The sequence below is a fragment of the Pezoporus occidentalis genome, unplaced genomic scaffold, assembly GCF_034315485.1.
Source record: "Pezoporus occidentalis ecotype Australia unplaced genomic scaffold, CSIRO_AGI_Poc_V1 ctg33, whole genome shotgun sequence".
Classification (NCBI taxonomy): Eukaryota; Metazoa; Chordata; class Aves; order Psittaciformes; family Psittacidae; genus Pezoporus; species Pezoporus occidentalis.
Window position 1 is genome coordinate 6,157,590 of NW_026915268.1, and position 14,366 is coordinate 6,171,955.

General features: G+C 52.4%; 1 protein-coding gene and 1 long non-coding RNA gene across 3 annotated transcripts in view; one reads left to right on the plus strand and one right to left on the minus strand.

Moving 5' to 3' along the window:
- The window catches only part of SIL1 (SIL1 nucleotide exchange factor), a 198,853-nt gene that overhangs the window by 94,786 nt on the left and 89,701 nt on the right, over window positions 1-14,366 (minus strand). Inside the window, exon 1 of one of the 2 annotated variants that reach the window (XM_062629273.1) lies at window positions 3,208-3,931. The exons of the other annotated variant lie outside the window; for it this stretch is intronic. The gene's annotated coding sequence lies outside the window, so the exon portion shown is untranslated. Of the gene's footprint in view, window positions 1-3,207; window positions 3,932-14,366 lie in introns of those variants that run through there. 2 annotated transcript variants of the gene reach the window in all.
- Window positions 1-14,366, plus strand: part of LOC134169050 (uncharacterized) — a 129,623-nt gene that overhangs the window by 15,561 nt on the left and 99,696 nt on the right. The window lies entirely within an intron of this gene.

The following is a 14,366-nucleotide window of genomic DNA, read 5'->3' on the forward strand; positions in this document are numbered from 1 at the left end:
GGGCACAAATCCCCACCTAGAGAGATCTACACATCACACCTCCAACTGGCACAGTGACATTAAAGCAGACTTTTCACTCGATCCATCCAACACTTTGAAGTAAATCAGAAGAACAAGCTCACCTTAATGAGGTACACTGCTCATTATTAAGCAATAAAACACACAACAAAGCAATTTCCACACACACACTTTAAGGGATCAACGATTCCCTGCCACAACAGGAGAAAACCACACGTACAGGCCCCAAGAGCTCAGTCCAGGTCTGCTTCTATTCATTCTTTTCATTAATGGCATGAGTGATGAAAGATAAAGTCCTTTTATAAAAGCTGAAAGGATGCCCAGCAGTTAAGAGCTGGGAGCACTCCAGAGGTCATGATCAGAATTGACAAACTGAAGAAAAGGTCCAAAAACACCCACGAATCAATAAAAACAAAGAAAACAATGCAAAGAATCACACTTGGAAACAGCAAAACCAAGGATCAAGCACACTAATGCAGCACAGGGGGGAAGCTCTCTAGACAGAAGTGATGCTGAGGAAAATCAGGGACTGGAGTAAAATGCAATGTGGGTCAGAACTGTGACACCAGAGCTCCAAAGAGAAACCCCCACCCCTGCAGTCCTGATCCAGCTCTGGGGCAACAGCACAAGAGGGATGTGGAGCTGCTGGAGCGAGTGCAGAGGAGGCCATGGAGATGCTGCGAGGGCTGGAGCAGCTCTGCTCTGGAGCCAGGCTGAGAGAGCTGGGCTGGGTCAGCCTGGACAAGAGAAGGCTCCTGAAGGGGAGACCTCAGAGCAGCTCCAGTGCCTAAAGGGGCTACAGGAAACCTGGAGAGGGGCTTTGGACAAGGGCCTGTAGGGCCAGGCCAAGGGGAACGGCTTTAACCTGCCAGAGGGGAGACTGGGATGAGCTCTTAGGCAGGAGCTCTTCCCTGTGAGGGTGCTGAGGCGCTGGCACAGGGTGCCCAGAGAAGCTGTGGCTGCCCCATCCCTGGCAGTGCTCAAGGCCAGGTTGGACACAGGGGCTTGGAGCAACTTCCTCTCCCTCTAAATCTGGAGGAGCTGTAAGGTCCCTTCCAACCCAACCCAGGCTGGGATTCTACGATTTAAGAACACAAAATTCCCAGTTCTGCACTGGAAGGCCATGCCCAGCCCTGGGTTTCACCCAGTGTAAAACACACAGCTCCACACAGCTGCTGAGGGGTTTCTCCATCCCTGCTCCCTTCAGGGTCATTACCAGCTTTTGGCATCCAAGGACAACCACTCACTGGGCTTGCCCTTTTATGAAGGCAAGGGACAAAGCAACCGGCTTCATTTGCTGTAAGTGCAAGTTAGACAAGGTGTCAGTCTCTTTTAGGCTGGAATTTCATCAAGTCCCAGAGGGAACTTATCCCCATCTAAATAGGCACTAACACCCACTGCTGCCCCGTCTGAAGCCGATTACCTCCCCTCAAGACAGGGGCACGGACTAGGAGGCTTTTCCAGCCCTGCATTTCATTTTAGCATCCTCCAGCTGGCCACTCCTACACCACTATGGCAGTGACAACTCTGAGCTAAATTAACAGCCTTCTCTCCCCAAAATACAATAGAGCTGCTCATCCTGCCCAAAGGGCACCCACACAGCACGGCAGAATGAGCACAGCCATAACCGTTCCAATTCATATCTTCATTACCCTTCACAAACAAAGTTCTTCAGTTTGATTTGCCACCACACGGCTTTGGTGGCAAAGATGCCTTCCCTTGTGCAATAGGGGGAGGAATACTGACCTGGGCTGCTCACGGGGAAGGACAAAGCTCTACCCTTCCCCTCTGACACCCAAACAGCTCTGTGTGATGGCTGCAGCCCGTAAGAGTCATCACCCAGCCAAGCAGGCAAGCCCTCCCTACCCCAGACAGGATAACTTAAGGCAGCACTTGCTGAAAGCAATTGAAATCATTGAAACAAGGCCTTTCGAAGCAAGGGAGAGGTGCTCTGCCTGCACAGCTGATGGCACACACAGAGCAGCACCAAACCCTGAGCAAAGGCTCCGCAAGAAACCCAGCAAAGGAGCAAGAACTACAGATCTTCTACAAAAGCAGGGCTTGGCTTCCAGGGACACTGAAGATTTCCCAGTGCCTCGAGAGCTTTTGGGGGCATTTGAGTCAGCACTTTAGAAACCAGCTGCCTTGTGAACCAGAGCCAGAAGAGATCTGACAAAGCCTTCGGTAGCACGCACCGTCTCTTTGCAGGGGGCTGTTTCCCAGAAGATCCCCAGTGCTGTGTCATTTTTCACTGCAGATGCGAAGAATATCTGTGTGCTCATAAGAAATAGTAACCAGCTTTATAGGGAACTTACCAACAAAGCGCTCGACAAACATTAATTAAAGCTGATTCACCTACTTCATGAGTGCAAGTTAAACATCATTGCTCAGCGGGGAAAGCTGAGTGGTTAAGAGAGCCAAGGTGGGTTATAAAAGCCAGGGAGGGCGTCAGCAGCACAGAGGATTAGCACATAGAAAGGCTGACTATTATCCCTAAATTTATCCCAATAATCCACTGCCTTACAAATACTCCCTGCGTAGCTGAGGTGTGCTTTGAGCCACACCTGCCCAGCCTGACCGCAGCCGCATGTAAGTATTCTTCCACCTCCTTGCCAAGTAAAAGCAGGGAGAGAGGCTGGGGGTGCTGGAGAGGTTTTCAGGTTGTTTATTGCTCAGGACAAAGAGATTCTCAACTATAAAGAGGGAGAAGGCAGCAGCATTAGCACAAGCACTGGCCTTGTGCCACTTTGGGGTGTGGGGATGGAGCTGGGGGTTCAAGGGCTGTTCTGACAGCTCACCGGGAACTGCCGGTTTCCAGCTTATTCCTTTTAAAGGATATTTGTAACCCTTCAGAAGCAGTAACTATGTGGTCACACGGAACACAGACACTGCTCTCACCTCCACAGAGAAGTGTCTGGGAAAGTATTTCGGATGCTTTCATCACAGCAATGCCTTGGAGGCTGCTGAAAAACACCAACACCATCCAGGCTGGTCATTTTAAAGCAGGGTTGGGAGGAAAACAGAGGAACAAAGGAAGTCCATCCGTTAATAATGCTACTGCCAGAGCACAAATTAATTCAAGAGGCTCACACAGAGCAGAAACACTGCGGTACCAGGTTCTGTAAATGACAGGGTGTGCCACTGGCTTCTAAGGCCACAGAGACACTTACCTGCACTTAGGTTTCCTACCAGGGCTGTGTGCTGGAGCAGCCACCCCACCCAGACAGCTCTACCCACAGCAATGCCCATGCAGATTATACTCTGGCAAGCGAATGAAACACTATCAGTGTAAAGTCATACTTTCCACCTCTAAACCCTATTTGTACTGGGTTAGGTCTAGCAGCAAAACACTGTAAAAATAACTAACTTGCCCCTCAGAAATTGTGTCTGCAGAACCTGTCAGTGTAAACCTCGGCCATCTTGAGAGGTGGGTAGTGTTGATGCTTTGTCAAAGATTACTTCTAACGCAAGCGTTAGGCAACCACAAACACTTGAAGGCGATATTCCAAATAGTGTTTATATACAAAATCCCATTTGCTCAGTTTTCACTCCCTGGCTTTGTTTAACATGTAATTTCATTAGCTCCCCGACAAGAGAGCCATATGCAAGCTTGCACAAATATAGCTAAGCAGTTTAAAACTCAACCCTCGTACTACCAAGCACGTACCCTGCAGATAAACCCGCTTTTAACAGTGCAAAACCACACCAGCGGCACCTGGACACGCTCGCACCACAGCCACCCGGGTACACAGGGGGCCTGGGGTCACCCGCCCGTGCTCAAGGGGGTCCAAACCGCTCCCGTTTGGTTGAACTCGTGTTTAAACCCGCTCAGCCAAAGGGCCCCCTGTCCGCCGAGCACCCTGCTCCGCACCCTGCCGGCGGGTGCCCACCACAGGGCCCCGGCTGCCGCTCACTCCTAGAACACCGCTGCCAGGCACCTGCCTTCACCGCCCAGCCCCGGCGTCAGGGCGAAGGGGGAACCACCCCAGCAGCAGCAGCGCCCGGGCCGTGCCGCTATGCAGGAGACGGGAGCAGCACCGGCCCCGGCCAGGCCTCACGGCCGGCTCCCCTCGAGGCAGTGGCACCGGCGGGCACGCTCCGCACGGGAGGTGGCGGCACAACCCCTCCACGGCCCACGCGAGGCGCGGCCTGGCCCCGGGGTGCCAAGGCAGGGCGGCCCCGGCCCGCTCCCGGCCGCCCCCCGCCACTCACCGCTCCGCACTGCGCAGGTGCCACCCAGCCCCGCCCCATCCGCGCTGGCCTATGCCGATGCCGCGGCCCCGCCCTACCCAATCAGAGCTGGTGGATGCTGCGCGGCCCCGCCCCCTGCCGTGCTGTTTCCACACCCCCCACCCCCCCCCCCCCCACACACACCCCCCCCCCCCTCCACAGACCCATGGCGGCCGGAGGGGCCTGGGCCGGGTCCCAGCGCACGGGAGCGGCCCCGCGGTGCGGTCCGGTCCGGTCCGGTCCGGTCCGGTCCGGTCCTGCCCTGCCCTGCCGGACAGCCTTCCCCGGCTCTGCCCGCCTGCACCGCTCACAGGTGGCGAGGGGTCAGTGCGCAGCCTCGGCACCCAGCGACCCCCGGACACACCGAGGCTGGAAGCAGAGGGACTGTGCTGGGCGGTGCCTTCTGCCTCCCCGGGTCACGGCACCGAGCTGGTTACAGTCGGATGGAAAAGCGTTTCCCACCGGTGACAGCTCCAGAGCCTAAAGGGGAAACCTGGAGAGGGGCTTTGGACAAGGGCCTGTAGGGACAGGCCAAGGGGAATGGCTTTAACCTGCCAGAGGGGAGACTGAGATGAGCTCTTAGGCAGAAGCTCTTCCCTGTGAGGGTGCTGAGGCGCTGGCACAGGGTGCCCAGAGAAGCTGTGGCTGCCCCATCCCTGGCAGTGTTCAAGGCCAGGTTGGACACAGGGGCTTGGAGCAACCTGCTCTAGTGGAAGGTGTCCCTGCCTGTGGCAGGGGTTGGAACCGGATGAGCTTTAAGGTCCCTTCAACCCAAACCAATCTGAGATTCTGTGCTTCGATGACTGAGTGATGCCACTGCAGAAAAAGTAGGAAAGCCACAGCTACACAACCCTTACCCCCATCAGGGCTGGGCTGAGGAGCAGCTGGTGCACCAGGATACCCATGGGCTCCACTGCATATCAGACAGTATCCAAAACCACCCTGCCAGCCTCCAAATTAAACCTGCAGGGCTTAATTATCTAGCAAAGGCTGCTCAGCAGCAGTAAGTGACAGCTGATGGGATGGCATGGAGCAGTGGAAAGCTGCAGCTGTCCCCTAGGCCAGTGTCCCCGTGGCTCTGCTCACTCATGCGCCATGGTCTGCTGCTGCTGGCACCCAACAAGATCCTGGAGCAGGAGATTGATTGTCAGCAAATCTCAGCTTTCATTTCCAGTAAATGAAATGTTCTCAGTCTTTCTAGGTTGGATGTAAACACCTCAAAATTGGAATCTGGAGTCAAAGCCCACGATGCCCATCAGGAGTGCTCCACAGATTTATTGAGGTTTATTATTTTTAGTGGGGCTTATGATTTTTCAGGCAGCTACCTGATATCTGGCAAGTCATAACTCCTGGCCTTTGGATGTATGAAAGCACTGCTGTACTCCAGCCTCTTCCTTCTCCTTCTCTCTCAGCTCCTGGAACATCAGCTCAGGATAGGGCTCATCCATCCACCTCTGCTGTGGTCTCCCCAAGGGGGCAGGTGAGCTGGATCCTGCCCTTCCCCTTCTTCTGGCCAAGTGGATCAGCACTGACTGGATGATCAGCCACCTCTCTGAATCCACCATGAGCCGGCTCTGTCAGGCACAGCAGGAGCAGCAATAAAACCCCTCCAGGCACCAAACCCAAGGCTGGCAGTCAGGCAGGGCTGGCCTCTCTGAAGCCCAGAGAAGAGGCTTTTCCCTCTGGTTGCAGCAGGGCTCCGGCCTCACGGCAGCACCAGGTGGTCTGAGAAGTCTTGCTTTGGGAAAAGCACAGCTGCATCCTCGGGTAATCCCTTCCTAATCCTGCTGTCTGAAACTACTCGCACATCAAAGAGACTAGAAACACGCTCTGCATGTATTATCCTTTGCATATCGAGTTCTTCTGTTTGATCTGTTGGAGCAGAGGATTTTTTCCAAAGGTATTGGAAAAGATGGGTGTGAGAGAGTAATTTGGGGCTGGGAGTAATTTTTCATCAATGTACTTAAAGACAATCACAGCACTAGGAGGGAGGCTTAATTGTGGAGTTGTGCAATTAGTTTTTATGTCACTGCAATTATTCTGTTGGCTACATATAAAGAACATGGCAAAAATGCAGCACTTAATTTTAAATCAAGACTTGATTCTCTTTTAGTAGGTAATTGATGTTGATCACATCACTTAGCAGTGACTATAAAATGTGCTATTTAGATTGTAAAAGGATGGAGAAAAGGGCTAAGAGATAGGTAATTGGTGGATCACAGGCTGCTTTGGTGGGAGGCAGTATTAATCCATCAGACTTCAGCTTGTCTTCGTTTGCAGCCACTTCTGGGCATCACAAGTGGCCCCAAGCATTAACAGGTACAGAGGCGCTGATCCCCACAGCACTGCAGCCAACAGCAGTAACAGATGAATTCAGCTGGTTCCTTGTGTTTAAATACCTTCTTTTAAGGGTGAACATTGCTCAGGGCTTGTCAGCCTTGCATGGGGTAGGATTCAGGGATCATCTCTATGGCGAGAGCATTGCGCCCCGGCATGCCTGTTCTCCTATGCCAGGCAGAGACCACAGGCACCACTGCCCAGCTCACACAGGCTGCCTGCAAGCTCAGAGCCACTGGCATCCCAAATACCTGCCACAGGCACCTCAGTCTTCCTTTATTAATAGTGCAGGGCTGTTGAAAAGAGGAAATTTGGAAAGTTGAGGAGGAGAAATGGGTTATTCCCTGCAAAACAGCACTGGTGCCTTCTCAGCCAAGAGCTTCACAAGGTTAACAGTGAACTAGGCTTAGCTAGGCCAGTCCTGCACCTCAGCAGCAGGGAGAGCTTGGTCCCCCCAAGGCAGGATGATACAAAACTTGCCCTTGCTCAGCACAAGCCAAATTGCTTGAACCACAGTATGATTCATTGTCACAATAAAGCAAATAAAGCTTCTCCTTGCCTTTTAACTGGCCCTAGTTACTTGATTTCAAGGATTGATGCTTCCCAGGCAGGAGCTGGAGGTGAGACAATTGCATTCACTGCAGGGATGGTGCCAAGGGCTGCTTGCTTTTAAAAATGCTTTATCTCACCCATTCTGTGTGCTGGGACATGGGGGCTTCTGTAGGAGCAGTTCTGCCAGATCAACATCAGCCTCTCAATTGGCAGGATGTTGAATCTCACTTGCAGCCTCTCATGACCACCAGCCCACCAGCCCAAATGCATTTTCAGTCAGTGTCTGAAAAACATAAAGAACTCATCCAAGGGCTTTTGCCATCAATCCCTTGGAGGCTCAGGAACAGTAAATGGGATGTAAGGAGCCAAGGGGCCATCCCTGCCTGTGGGGAGGCTGTGCCAGGGGCAGAGCACCAGTGTGTCCAGGTGAGCTGCTGCCCGTGCAGCAGTGGCACAGCACAGGGCTGGGATCTCGGCGGGTGCCAGTCCCTGATGACTGTCCCCTCCCTCTGGAGCACATCCACAGGAAGCTTGGCCCTGGAGGAGCCCGGGTGTTCAGCTTTGTGGCAAGGGCAGGCTCTGCCTTACGCTGAGAGCCCGGCAGTGCTGTGTGACTCCAGCATTTCATTACAGCTATTAACTACACTGTTCATCACAGCCAAGTGGCTTGCCATAGGCAGGCTTCCCACTGGGCTTCCCTCACTCCTGTTTGATATCAGGTTTGGATTAAATTAGATAAGGCAGCAATGGTGATCAATTCAAATCCACTTTCCTATTAAGCTATGGACAAATGATTTAGGAGGAGATGAGAATAAAGCCTGTAGCAAGAGCAGAGGGACCTGGCAGGTATGTAAGCGGTGTGAAGGGAACATCAGGTTTACAGTGCCACCAGCTCAAGACGGGACCAGGCTGGGACCACGAGGGCAGCAGCATCCCCAGGGACCTCTGCCCTGAGCAGGAGCCTTTCCAGGTGTCCAAGCAAACAGGACCATGCATACAGTCACAGGGCTCAACACTGCAGATTCTTGGAAAGCTCCTGGAAGCTCCCAACCCTGCTGCTCCAGCTACCTTGCCTGGGAGCCACATCCTGTGCTGTCACCTCCTCTACACTGCATTTAAAGCATCCCCACACCACAGCACACACAGGTTTGGGAGCAAGAATAGGGACTATTAGTAAAACACTTCCCATAAGGTAGAAGCAAGGAGACCATAAATCTCAGTGTCACGCACTTAAAGGGGATGGTTATGAACTGTTATTCCCTGCAAAAATGGGCTTTAAATCATCAGCCATCACCAACACCCAGCACTGGATGCTCTGAAGTTGTCCAGCAAAGCCTTCACAGCTCCTTTCTGCTATGGCACAAGTTGCCATGACACTCATTACCTGGAGATTGCTCCGCACGAACCACAGCACATTCTGCTGCTCCTCACAATACCTACCAGCATCCAGGGAAACAGCCCTGTAAAACATCAACAAGGCCAAATGTGCCTTGCCCAGGAGCAGCAGGGCCTGCTGGAGACCACAGGGTGAAGCTTTTGGGGAGACTGGGTGGCAAAAAGCAGTGGGTGCTGCCATCCCCAGGTCACCCTGGAGAGCAAACACAAACCAGAGATGGGCACCCTGTGCCAGCGCCTCAGCACCCTCACAGGGAAGAGCTCCTGCCTAAGAGCTCATCTCAGTCTCCCCTCTGGCAGGTTAAAGCCATTCCCCTTGGCCTGTCCCTACAGGCCCTTGTCCAAAGCCCCTCTCCAGGTTTCCTGCAGCCCCTTCAGGCACTGGAGCTGCTCTAAGGTGTCCCCTTGAGGAGCCTTCTCTTCTTCAGGCTGACCCAGCCCAGCTCTCCCAGCCTGGCTCCAGAGCAGAGCTGCTCCAGCCCTTGCAGCATCTCCATGACCTCCTCTGGACTCACTGCAGCAGGTCCACGTCTGGCAGGTGAACATCAAATCTGCACACCCAGCTGCCTTCCTCAAGCTATTTCCTGCTTTTCACATAGGAATAAAATAGGAAAAATTAGTATGTGGCTTCTTCCTCAAGAAATCAATGTGATCTCAACTCACTGTGAAGTTCCCCGACTGGTAGTGAGACTGCACTGGTAAAAAATGATCCTCAGAGGAGAAAGAATGGGGGAAAAAAAGAAAATAAATTCCAGTGCCTGGGCAAAGCTAAAATGGTGTGGAAGGTTAAACTGGGGCTTGTCTGGAAGCCCCAGAGCAGAGGGGGCCGTGGGGTCCAGTTGCTTCCCACCCAGCCATGAATCAGATGGAATTGTTAATTCCCATTAAAGCTGTTGGGGAAAAAAACGTAATCAAGAGTTTTTAAAACGGGAGGTAAATGATGAAAATTTGGAAAACCCATTTCAGCTTTTTCAAGCTGAAAAGGGATATTTTTGTTGTGAAATGCAGCATCACTTCAAATGTGTTTTATCTGACAGTCTGAGGAGCAAAATTAGTTTTCAAGTCAAAGCAAAAATTATATTTTTAGGCTTTTTCTTTTAAAAAAGCTTATCTGGGGTTTCTGTCCTAATTAAGAACAGGTTTTTTTCCTTCCTTTAATGGAATAAGCTGTTTCTAGTGAACTTATCTCCAACATCCTGGGCTGGTGCTTTTCCTTGTGTGCCTGCTCATATCTGTTCACCAGCAAGCCCAGGGTATGTGGGTCATGCTCACAGCATCCCGCTCCCCGTGCCAGCACTGGCTAGAGTTGAGCCTGGGACTCAAGCCAGGCTTTACAAGACCAGACCCTCCCCACCACAAGTACAACAGAGCGACTGTGGTTGATTATCGTGTATGTGATGCCCACACTTGGGGGCAAGGCAGCTACTTCACCACTTGTACATTTGTAACTGAGACAGACCCTGCAGCTTGATGGAATCTGCTACAGATCCCAGAGGTGGCTTGTGTCCCAGGGGATCCTCCTCCATAAGATTAGCAGATCACATCCATCACACCAAGGAAACTTGCTTAGGATCATAGAACAGTTTGGGTTGAAGGGACCTTAAGGCTCATCCAGTTCCAATCCCTTTTGTGGGCAGGGACACCTTCCACTAGAGCAGCTTGCTCTAAGCCCCTGTGTCCAACCTGGCCTTGACCACTGCCAGGGATGGGGCAGCCACAGCTTCTCTGGGCACCCTGTGCCAGCGCCTCAGCACCCTCACAGGGAAGAGCTTCTGCCTAAGAGCTCATCTCAGTCTCCCCTCTGGCAGGTTAAAGCCATTCCCATTGGATGAAAGGCACCATGTAACAGCAATTGCAGCTTACACTCTATCTTCTGGATGGGAGCACTGGGGAAGGGAGAGAAGTGCTAAAAAACAGAGGTTCAGTAGGAGCAGGGCAAGGGGACACCAGAGAAGGTGACACAGCCAGGGAGAAGCTGTGCAGGAAGGGGAAGGAGCAGAGCCCCAGGGCCCTGCCAGGGATGAACTGGAAAAATTAATCACTGCAGCAGTTTCAACCAAGAACAGAGGGGAACCATATGGGCTGCTCATGTGCCCAAGCATATGCTGGACAACAAGACAACCTAGGCTCTGGCAGCAAGATACTGCCCAAGAGGGGAATAGGGCTGCAGGCAGGGAGGGAGGGAGGAAAGGAGGGCATGCCCCTGCTCAGCCACTTACAGAGCAGCACTGGACTCCGTGCCGGCACAGCCACCCCTTCGGCATACTGGCTTTGGTTTGTATAAGCTTTTCTGATTGCTCTTTCCTCTGGGCCAAAGGAGGCTGCTCTCTAACTCTGCAGTGAAAGGAACAGCCTGACAGCATCTCCATGTGCTGTCGAGAGGGACAGATCCAGCTACAGCCCCACAGGCAGCTCAGCAACAGATCCTGCCCCACTGCCATCCCCAGGGCAGCAGTGCCAGGGAGAGCTCTCACCCGAGGAACAGCACAGACACTGATCTATCAGGACAGACAAATACTAAGCCCTGGTGTCAGGCTACAGGGCCTCTGGCCAGGGAAGAACATGCAGTTAGATCATGGCTGCTTCTTGCAGGGAGCAACTGGTGTATGAAGCCTGGAGCACCCACTCACATACAGGAACATGTTAACCCAGCCCTACTCCTTCATCTCCTGATATATTCACCAAATACCATAGCAGAACAGCTCCCTTCCACTGCAGCCCAGGCAGGTCCACAGAGAAGCATAGGTGGCATACAGATTACCAGGTTTTGTACTTACTCTCCTGCAACAAGATGATGGGCCCAGCAGGAAGGGCTGGCTGCTCCCTAAGGGAAGGGCAGCCAAGATGACCCCAGCAGAAACACCATCCTCAGCAGCAGGCACAGTCCTATGAGGTCTGAGCGCACCAGGTCCATCAGCAGTCCCAGGTACAGCTTGCAACAGCCCAGATGCAGAGCCCACTCAGGACTGAGAGGAGATGAACCAAGAACAAGGCTGGAGGTACGACTGCAATACAAGTCCATAGCTCATCTAGAAAAGAGAGCTGGAAATACAGCTACAACATGTGCCTGAGGGTCCTTTCAGGAGCCAAAGGGTACACCCAGTAGCAGAGCTAGAGCCAGGCACTCTCACAGCATCACTCAGGAGAGAAAGAGTTCCAGGGCTGAATTTAAATAAAGCTCCTATCCTATGGGTGCCAGCTGAGGCTTGTCAGGGTTGATGAGCACTGCTGGTCAAATGGGGCTGGTCCAAACTGCATATAGTCCTTGACAAAGAAGAACTGCCCATTTAGTGAGCACAGCTGTGGTAGCCTGAGCTGGGTGAAGCACTGCCTGCTTTGATATTAGTAACCAGGGCTGAAGGGGAACACAACCCTGTGTGAGCTCAGTCCGTTGTTGGTGCCTTCTCCTGAGGTGGGAGAGCAACATGTGGGGCTGGAGCTGCCTCACTATGGGACCAAGCATGGCTGTTTGTTGTGGGTCACACAATGGGTGGGCAGGGAGCATCCCCATGAGGTCAGAAGTGGCAGTGGGGACAGCACTCTGCATCATGGCTTTGTGCACTTAAAGAAAGCTTTATTTTTTTAAGAAACATTTAAGAATAGCAAGGTTTTTTTTGTTATTTTAAAGCTATAACTTACTGAGAGACATATCCTTGCTTTCCCAAATCATTCTCATGCAACCAAATGACAGTTCTACATCTGAGAGTGCTTTGCAATGGGAAGAGTCAGGTGCGTTTCTCTCAGAGCTTGCCCATTTAGCCATGTCTTAAACTACTTCACCACTTGCTCTGATTAGCAGTCTCCTCGGGACAGAGAGGCCCTGGAAGAGCTGGAGGTGTTGCAGGTCAAGATGAAAGCACCCTGCGTGCCATTAACTGTCAACGCTATAACTAGCCTAAATCAGTGCAATTAGATGGCTCATGGCTTACAGGAATAACAGCAGCAGCTTTTCAGTCCACTCGCTGTGTGCTTAAAGCACAGCCTTGACATTAAAGTGATGTGATTAAAAGCAAGTGTCGGGGCTGAGAGCCGGCAGAGGAGCTCAGCAGTCAGGGTTAAGTTCACAGCTTCTTCTGGGGCTGGACACCGCAGGGCCTGGAAAAGATCTCTGAGCAGAGCCGGACTGGCTTTTAGGTCTGCAATGCCATCTTGTGATGACAGCCGGGAAGTCATGGGTGCCCTCTGCGGAGTCATTAAGTGTGCTATGGCTCTTGTTCAGAAGGTTGGTAGCCCAGGAGCAGCCCAGTTTAACAAGTCAGGGGCTAAGAGAAAATCTGTGATTGAAAAGTCCCTGTTCTTGCTTTGAGAGAGTGGAAATAATTCATTCAGTTAATATTTCTCTCTGTAGGTCAGTTATATGGCTGTAAAAGCCACTTCTTCCAGACTGAAGGAGCAGACCTGTGTTTTTCCGTGGGTGCCAAGGGCACAATAATAACTTGCTGCTACAGACCCAGCTCCACCTTCCCCAGCTGACGCCTCGAACACTGCCCAGTACTCTGTATCCGTGGCCAGACACAGCAGTGTAGCTTTGACCTCTCTCACTTAGGATCCAGTTAAATGAAGGTTTTCACCAGGGCTTTGTGCTCCAGTGAGACATTTCAAGGCCTTTTGGTGCTCCTCCTGTAGTCTGGGCTCTCAAAGCTTGGGCTTGTCTCCAAGTGAAGCACTGCTGGAGCCGTCTCTTTCCTTAGGCAATCATCCACTCCATCTCCGTCTTTTTCAAATGCTTCTTGGTGTATTTTTCAGTCCAAGCTGTTCTTCCTGGATGTGGGTATGCTGGTGCAGACCATGGCATGAGGGATGCCTTGTCCTGGGAAGTGCTGGGCTCGTTCTGCTCATGACAGCCATGGCTGCATGAGGGGAGAGAGTCTGGTGCTGAGTGGTGGAGTTAGGTGCTTCAGAATCATAGAATCCCAGCCTGGTTTGGGTTGAAGGGACCCTAAAGTTCATCCAGTTCCAACCCCTGCCACAGGCAGGGACACCTTCCACTAGAGCAGCTTGCTCCAAGCCCCGTGCAGCCTGGCCTTGAACACTGCCAGGGATGGGGCATCTCTGGAAGATCCAGGGATGGTGAAAAGCTGTATGGTCAAGGGACAGGGAATAGCAAATGCAGGGAGCACTTCATGATTTTGCTAGTGGAGGTCTCACTGCCTGTGGCTGAGCGCACATGCCCACAGACAGGGATGGATGATGAGCTCCAGATCCGAAGCAGGCTGCCTAAGCCACAGCTCCAGTTTGGCAGCTGTACCACTCATTAGCACAGCGTGGGCCCCAAATTAATATGCCTCTTGTAATAAGATGTTTTCAGCAGGACCAGGGAGCTACTTCAAGAGCTTTCTGAATGCCAAATACCAGAATTCAGCAACTCTCGATGCCAGGACCAGCCTCTCACTTCACAGCATGGATTTCCCTATGTTCCTGCAACAGCTTTCCACTCTCGAAACCAGGCTGGGAGCATCAGTTTATCTCGCGTGGTAGCAGGGGCTCAAGCAAATTCTTCTACATTATTTGTGAACTCTGGGCGAATGTGTCACATCAGGTGAAACACAAGGGCTCTGCTGTGGGTTCAAAATAAAGCCCTTTTCTGTCACAGCTTCTGGGTGAGTGTGCTCTCCATACCAGCTTTGTCTCTCCAGGAGTATGAGAAGAGGCTTCTGAAGCAGGCTGAGCCCAGCAGTGCCATGCCTGGCGTCCACACTGCAGCATCACAGCCAGAACCACTGCTCTGCAGAGCTGAGCACAGCCACACTGACTGGAAACAGCACCCACCTGGGCAGCCCCTCCTCCTGCCTGCTTCCAGACCTGGAACAACACCCCAGAGGTGTCCACAGCAC